A 7,524-nucleotide genomic window follows, 5' to 3' on the forward strand; every position below is an offset into this window, starting at 1 on the left:
GCGAAATTCAAATCGGAAGCCGCGGCTAGCGGCTTTCCAGCGCCTTTTCGGGTTGCGAAATGTATCGGGTTACGAACGGCGCCGCGGAACGAATTAAATTCGTAACCCGAGGTAGCACTGTACTGTAAATCGTTAATCAGTGTCCTACCCATTGAAGTCAGCATTTAGCAATCTAAATAACTTTTAAAAACATTGTTAAAATAGTTAATGAACTAGGACAACAAATTAATTTTCAAAGCATCCTTTCTAACGTTTGCCCCATCTTCACTCTGCCATTCCCAGAGTCATGCTGCAACACCATTTTCCCCCCATATCTCACCTAGGAAGCACATGATGAAATGGCAGTGCAGCTATTCCTGGCTGCAGTTTTGCTCCCTTCCTCTACCTGTCCCAAAAAGCTATTCGTTGCAATTGAGATAACAGGATACTGCCACTGAAAAAGGATATTGAGCAAGGTAGCTGTAGTTGTGTTGTGCACTGACTGAAATGGTTATGGAGAAGGATTATATTCTTATAATTTCTGGTGGTGGTCTAAGTTTGTTGTTCATTATATGTTTAATAAAATGTAAATTAAAATAACTTCACTTTAAACTCTGTATTTCACTTTTTCAATGAATGCAATAACTTAAAATAATGAGAACTGCATAGATAACAGTAGAGATACGTTTTAATCTTAAGTGTATAATAACCAAGCAAAAGTTTCCAGTATTGAGCTCTTCAAGTTCTAAAATCTAGAGATGAAAATACTCACACATTTCCCCATCCAGAACACACTGAGATACCCCATCACTTCCTATGAGCTTTTTCACATTTTGGAACGTGGGACTTTTTTTGTGGGGGGAAAAAAACAGTGGCTCACAAAAATGACTTTTGTGCAAAAAACATTTTCCTGGATTTGGCACGTATGTTCATCAAAACATGCAAACCCATATTTTTAAAAACAGAAAACAAGCTGTTTTGTACAAAATACACTACTTTCTCTGCAAAAATGTTACTGTGGCAATATCCAAGTTTCTTTACACAGCATTTTGCAAGCAAACAAAATCTCAAAGTGCAAACAGTCACCAAAATTCACAAAAACTCACTCTTGCCCATTGGTAGAAGAAAACATTGAAATTATTCATTCTTACATGTACAAATGAAATAAAGATTTACATCCCGATTAGAAACACTGATTCTTCATAGATTTGTGCTTTTAGTTTTTAAGTGGCTGGAAAACAATGCAAGCAAATTAAGAAGTGCTTCTTGTTGGAAGAGCTCCACTGGCTGCTCAGAGCTCAGAGGTCTGGAAGGTAGGAGTCAGCAACCCATGATCTGTGAGCCATGCATGGCTCCCTCTGGTCTTGTGGACCCTGCAGATGCACTGTTAGATTTTATCAGTGTTATCTAAGCCAGTTGTGTTTCCCAAAGCATTTGGGAAGCGCAGTTCCCTAAAGCAAACTGCTTGCTCTTTTTGTGTCTTCTTTTAGTGTCCACACTCTCACCACCAAACAGAAAGCTGAAAAAATCTATTCTGGTTGCTATCTCACCACTGAATTCTAGCCCTGGTAAGAGAGAGATGCTAAATTTAAGTGGGCTAAATTGGCCCCCAGACTCTCTGAAGTCGCCTGGGAAAGGAATTATTGCTGCTGTCGGGAGCTTCCTCCCCCCACCCCCCAAAAAACCCTAACTTGTAGCATTGAAGGTGATTTTTCATTGCTCTTATGACAAGGAATGGAAGTGTTTATATTTCATTGCCCCACATGCTGCAGTCTCTACGAAATTCAACACACACCCCATGTACACTTGCAATTCAGTACAATCCAAGATTATTGTGAAATGTTAAGTCTCTTAATTAGAAATGGAAGTTATTTTTTTAGAGTATTAACAACAATAAAAAGCTTTTTAAAAGCTGATAGCGCATAAGAACCAATTGTGTCTTGAATTTCAACTCAGGTATTATCTTGTTTATATAAATAGACCACCTCCTATCAACACCTAAATACGAACGTTGGTACTTACCCGTGATATGTTCATTTCCAGCAGACAAGGGTCCTAACATCCTGTATTCTGGGTTAGCTCCTCACAATTTGATCTCGTAGGCAGGGACAATAAAACAAAGACTGGCCCCTATATAGGGAGGAGCTAGCCCCCCTGGGCCTCAGTCAATAACAAGCCAAGGGAGTAGTAAAGTAAAATCAAGGAACTGAACTTTAGTAACATCAGCTAAGGGTTAGCTAGAACACCTTAGAAAAACTAGTCAAAGAACAAACAAGAACTCAGAAAACCAATCCAGCAACAAGAAGAACAAGGCAGGTCCACCAACAGACTGGGTAGGAGGCCGCAGGCAGCACCCGGGTGGGCAGGATGCTAGGACCCTCGTCTTCTGGAAATGAACGTATCACAGGTAAGTACCAATGTTCGTTTTCCCAGCAGACAGGGTCCTAATCTCCTGTATTCTGGGATTTACAAAAGCCCTCTTGAACCGGGAGGGAAGTGCTGCTAGGAGACTGTGGCCCCCGACACAATCTGTTGGAGGACCCTCCTTCCAAATGACGCCTCAGCAGCCTGAGACCCGTCCAGTTTGTAATGTCTTATCAAAGGCGGCTTCTATGCGGCCGCCCTGCAAATTTCTGACAGGGAGGCGCTAGTGGTCAGGGCCGCAGAGGTCGATGCACTCCTGGTTAAGTGTGCCATCACCCCCTCGGGTGGAGTGAGATCAAGAGTTTGGTAGCTCTCTTCAATAGAAGACCTAATCCACCTACTCAGAATAGAGATTGATACCTTGTGCCCCAAAGAGCCCGGTCGAAAGGAAATGAACAACGCCTCGGATGACCTGAAGGTTGAAGTCTTGATGTAGAAATAGAGGGCTCTGTGCACATCCAGTGTGTGCCAGGCCTTTTCCAAGTCCTTCTTAGGATTGGGATAGAATGAAGGCAGGAGAATGTCCAGTGACACATGAAAGGCTGAGTTGACCTTAGGCACGAAGGTAGGATCTGGACGAAGTCACACTGAGTCTGGCCTAATATACACAAGTCTTTACGTACCGACAGGGCCCCCAGCTCTGACACTCGTCTGGCGGAGGTAATGGCCATAAGGAAGGTGACCTTGAGGAAGAGGTGTTTGAGGGAGGCCTCCCGAAGGGACTTGAACGGCCCAACGGTCAGCGCCTTTAAGACCGTGTACAAGTCCCAAGTTGGAAAACGATGCCGGGTGGGTTGGGCCCTGTTGGAAATTCCCCTCAACAGCCTGTTAATGTGAGGATGGGCTGCCATTCTAGTTGCTCTCTTATGGGGCAGAACCGACGTGATGGCTGACACCTGCCTCCTAACCGTGTTGACATTTGTTGACAAGTGCAGTACCTTACATTTCTCAACACTTACGGTGGAAAAATGAAATGCAGATATAGGATGGGGGACACCTGGATTAATGAAACTATGTGAGAAATGGGTCTAGGAGTCCAAGTAGACCATAAGTTGCACATGAGTCAACAGTGTGATGTCGCAGCTAAAAAGGCCAATGCAACTTTAGGTTGCATCAATAGAAGTATAGTGTCTAGATCAGGGATAGGCCGGGGGCCAGGTTGCTGTCCCTCAGACAACTGGGGGGCCGAAGACAGGGGTAGAGCTTCCACCCTCCGGGGGTGGAGCTGCATGCAGGGGGCGGAGCTTTCAGCCGAAGGGAAGGGCTTGGGCACCTGTCCCAGGCCCTTCCCTTCAGCTCTTCCCTTCGGCTGAAAGGGTTCCAAGGGGCCCTTTCGGCCGAAAGGGAGAGAGGCTGAAGGGAAGGGCTTGGGCACCCGTCCCAGGCCCTTCCCTTCGGCTGAAAGGGCTCCAAGGGGCCTTTTGGCCGAAGGGAAGGGCTTGGGCAGGCCGCCTCCTGGGCTCCCCCATGGCTCTTGCAGCCCCAGGCCTGTCTCTCCGGAGGGAGGCCTGGGGTCGCATGGGCCGAGAAGGAACCTGCGGAAGTGGCCTGACGCCTCCGCGGGCTCCCCCAGGGCCCTTGCAGCCCCAGGCCTCTCTCTCCACATTAGTGATATGCCATCCCTAAGTGGTGGTAGCCTTGGCTAGGGCTGGTCCTGCCGCCTCGCCGGGCCGGATGCGGCCTGCAGGCCGGGGGTTGCCGACCCCTGGTCTAGATCAAGGGAAGCAATTGAGCCACTCTATTCTGCTTTGGTAAGGTCCCACCTGGAATATTGTGTCCAGTTCTGGGCACCACAATTCAAAAAGGATGTGGAGAAACTGGAGCGTGTCCAAAGGAGGGCAACCAAAAATGGTGAAGGGTCTGGAAACCATGCCCTACTGAAGGAGCTGGGGATGTTTAGCCTGGAGAAGAGAAGGTTAAGAGGTGATATGATAGCCTTGTTTAAATATTTGAAGGGATGTTATACTGAGGAGGGAGCAAGGTTAGTTTCTGCTGCTCCAGAGAACCAGATCCGGAGCAATGGATGCAAGCTCCAGGAAAAGATATTCCACCTCAACATTAGGAGGAACTTCCTGACAGTAAGGGCTGTTCGACAGTGGAACACACTCCTTCCTCGGAGTGCAGTGGAGTCTCCTTCCTTTGAGGTCTTTAAACAGAGGCTGGATGGCCATCTGTCAGGGATGCTTTAATTGAGATTTCCTGCATGGCAGAATGGGGTTGGACTAGATTGCACTTGTGGTCTCTTCCAACTCTATGACTCTATGAATCTCCTTAAATCTTCCATCATTTTGATATAGTCCATCACTTTATTCCAGTCTTCTACCAGTCTTATTATACAATGTACTACGTTCCAGTATTCTTTGACACTTTGACACAGGACCAGCAGAGATGGAAAAATGTGCCCTTTTCATTTCCGCACATCCAGCACCTATGTGAACTATTCTTAGATATTTAACGTGTATTTTCAGATTTCAAATACCTTTGGAAAAAATACTTTGCAGTAGTTTTCCCTTAGGGCTTGGGAAGCTGTGTATTTTATCCTCCCTTTCCAAGTTAACTCCCACTCTTCCATCTCAATATTGGGTCCTAGATTTCTTGGCCATTGAACCATGTTTTCTTTAATGGGCAGCTAGTGAAGAGAGGTTAGTATAGGTGTGATATGATCACCTCTTGATTTTCCAGTGAACACTCTGTCTGCCATATTTTGGATTAGTTGAAGTTTCCAGACTTGATACAAGGGTAGCCCTATGTAGAGCACATTACGCAAGCGGAGATCATCTAAGGGGAGCATAGCAATCTTGACTCCGTATCCCATCCTGAAGCCAGTTTGAAATGGGTCTAGATAATCTGATTCTTCCAAGACTATTTGGAGCTGAAGAGCAACTGTCCTCTCAATCACGTTCTTTAGAAAATGAAGATGGGGGACCGGTCTGTAATTGTTCATGTCCAAGGGATCTAGGGAAGGCTTTTTCAGAAGAGGCCTTACCACCACTACTTTTAAGCAAGATGAAAAATACCCCTCCCTAAGAGATGCATCTATGATATATCTCAGGTGAATCCTAAGTGCATCTCCTCCTTGGAGGACCAGTCATGAAGGGCAAGGTTCGAGAGGGCAAGTTGTCTTCTTCACACTTCCAAAGAGCTTGTCCACATCCTCGGTACTCACAGATTCAAATTGATCCAGTATGATCTTATTCACAGAGTCACTGGACACCTCACCTATAGCCTCTGCAATTTTAATCAAATGTTTTTCCTGTTTTCCTGTTTTTATACTATCATTATTTAATCCAGTTTTAGTATTGGGATCGGGGGTGGGCCTAGGGATTGATTTCTTTGGGATTTTATTGTAACCTCGATGTATTTTATTGTTGGTTTTTCCATGACAGGGCGGGCTAGAAATAAATCTATTATTATTATTATTATTATTATTATTATTATTATTATTATTATTACTATTTTAGGCTGGCATCCAAGTTGGCTCTGAGAAATGGTCGTTTAAAGCATCATAATGAGCTGTGGTCGGCTCTAATAATGCATTCCAGGAGATGGATTTCTGGATCAGGTCCCAGATGCTCCCCTCCCCACTTTAGCAGTCCCTTTATGCTTCTCTTCCCTTGGCACTTTCCCTCCTTCCCTCCCTCCCTCCTTCCTTCCTTCCTTCCTTCCTTCCTTCCTTCCTTCCTTCCTTCTCATTGTTTAACCTACATCCCTTCAAGGGGGTCCAAGGCCCTTTTAACATTTTCCCAGAACCGGGAGGGGGATAATCTTTCTGGGGCTGAGGGTCTTTCTGCTGGTCCTCCTTTGCAGAGTTGTTGTGAAGGAAAATCCAGATCTTGTGGGCCTCTAAGCCTACGGTAGTTCCCTGGTTTCCAGGGAGGTGTCCCTCTCCCCAGAAGGGGCTTTGGTCCCTCCGCCTGCCTTCTCTTGGCTGTGTTCCCAATTGGGGCTCTTCCCTCTTGCCCAGACAGACCCCCCCTCTCCCGAGACCCCAGGGAAAACTCTTCCCACCCGAAAAATGTAGTTTCCAATGCTATCCTGTGTGATGCTCTTTATTTGGCACAGAAATATTCTGCAAATGAGGCATCAGAATGGAGGGTCTTTCCTTTGCCCCACTTTCCAGGAGGGAGGGGGCTCCTCAAAGCCCTTTTTACATTTGGATCCCGATCCCCTCCATGGCCATGCCTCTCTCCAAGGATCCCCCCCGCCCCATTTTCTCATAATAACCCTCCAAGTACCTGGGCCCCAAGGACTCCCCCGAGGAGGAGGCAGGGAAGGAAAAAGGGAGAGAAGGCCTGGCAGGCCCTCTGCCTTTCTTTGGGGGAGAAGAGAAGAGGGCCTTCCTTCCTTTTTATAACCCCCCAAGGGACCCCCAGAGGACCATCCAGCCATTCCTCTGAAGGAACGAGGGCTCCCCCCATTTCCCTCCCTCCCTCAGAACAGACTGTGAAAGCAGCAATGGCTTCAGGTCTAAGACTGCGCATGCGCACATACATCAAAAGGCCCCTTCTGATCATGCACAGGAATCACCAGGGCCTTACTGCTGCTGCTGCTTCTTGCAATGGTGGCCTTTGAGGGAAGGGAAGGAGTGCACCGGGAATTCAGCAGCTTCCCCTTCCTTCCTTCCTTCCTTCCTTCCTTCCTTCCTTTGAGGAGATTTTGAAGAGGCCACAATGGAGCCCAGGAAAGGCAGGAAAGGAAGGCTCTGTGTTTGGAAATAGTCTCTCTGTGGATACTGTATGTATATAGATATATAGAGATGTATGTGTGTTTGCCTCTGCTGTTCCTATGGCTGGGAATGGAGTTGAGGACTGAGGAGAGAGGAAAGTGTCAGTTTTGTGAAAATTCACAACTTCTGTGCATCAAAGAGTCCAATGTGTTGAAATAGCAAAGAACTTTATTGAAAACACATATTCAGAAATTAAGTGTTTCAGCCAGAACTGCCCACTCAAAGCCAAACAGTACATTAAAACCTTAAACCTGAAACTCCACCCTCTTCCAAACATAGCCCCCACCTCGAATTCCCACCATCTATACCCCACTATTAACCAGCCCCACTTTGCCATCCTTCTCACACACACAATCTCTCCCTGCCCCAGACATTCGAAGAAGCTAGCTCCCTTT

This window comes from Sceloporus occidentalis, unplaced genomic scaffold, assembly GCF_023333645.1.
Source record: "Sceloporus occidentalis isolate IW3139 unplaced genomic scaffold, rSceOcc1.0.p SCAF_12, whole genome shotgun sequence".
Lineage (NCBI taxonomy): Eukaryota > Metazoa > Chordata > Lepidosauria > Squamata > Phrynosomatidae > Sceloporus > Sceloporus occidentalis.